A 974-nucleotide genomic window follows, 5' to 3' on the forward strand; every position below is an offset into this window, starting at 1 on the left:
TTTTAAACTTTACATAATTGTATTAGTTTTGCCAAATATCAAAATGAATCCGCCACAGGTATACATGTGTTCCCCATCCTGAACCCTCCTCCCTCCTCCCTCCCCATACCATCCCTCTGGGTCGTCCCAGTGCACTAGCCCCAAGCATCCAGTATCGTGCATCGAACCTGGACTGGCATCTCATTTCTTACATGACATTTTACATGTTTCAATGTCATTCTCCCAAATCTTCCCACCCTCTCCTTCTCCCACAGAGTCCATAAGACTGTTCTATACATCAGTGTCTCAAAAATATGGAACGCTTCACGAATTTGCGTGTCATCCTTGCGCAGGGGCCGTGCTAATCTTCTCTGTATCATTCCAATTTTAGTATATGTGCTGCCGAAGCGAGCACTTAAGAACATTTTAAAAATGGAAATATAGTTGACATACATGTATTATTTTCAGGTGTACAACATAATGGTTCAACATTTATATCCATTGCAAAATGATCACTACAATAAGTCTAATTACCATCTGATTATGGCCATTTTACATTTTGGGGAAGCTGAGGTACAGAGAGATTAAATAAGTTGGTCAAGGTTTCTCAATGAGTGCTTGGCAGCACCAGAGTTTGAACTAATTTCTGACTTCAGTATCCATGTTCTTCACTACTTCCTGCAGAATAAAAGGATGAGGGATAAAGCTGGAAAATTAGGCAGGGGTTTCCTAGAGCAAGACAGGTCTGCCCTTTCCAGGCCACACTGACAATCAGAGCTCAACCCAGAACACAGGGATCAGTACACCTCAAGGTACATGCTTGCATGCTCAGTCGTGTCCTACTCTTTGCGACCCCATATACTGTAGCATGCTAGGCTCCTCTGTCCATGGGGTTTCCCAGGCAAAAATACTGGAATGGGTTGCCATTTCCTCCTCCAGGGGACCTTCTTGTCCGAGGGATCGAACCTGCGTCTTCTGAATTGGCAGGCAGATTC

The 974-nt window shown here is 43.9% G+C and overlaps 1 non-coding gene across 1 annotated transcript; it reads right to left on the minus strand.

The window, feature by feature from the left end:
* Positions 1–287: 287 nt before the first annotated feature.
* On the minus strand, positions 288–394 carry LOC139184326 (U6 spliceosomal RNA). Its single transcript, XR_011567904.1, has one exon. It is a non-coding gene; the product is annotated as a U6 spliceosomal RNA (small nuclear RNA).
* Between the last annotated feature and the right edge of the window lie 580 nt (positions 395–974).

This window comes from Bos indicus, chromosome 7 (genome assembly GCF_029378745.1).
Source record: "Bos indicus isolate NIAB-ARS_2022 breed Sahiwal x Tharparkar chromosome 7, NIAB-ARS_B.indTharparkar_mat_pri_1.0, whole genome shotgun sequence".
NCBI classification, from domain to species: Eukaryota; Metazoa; Chordata; class Mammalia; order Artiodactyla; family Bovidae; genus Bos; species Bos indicus.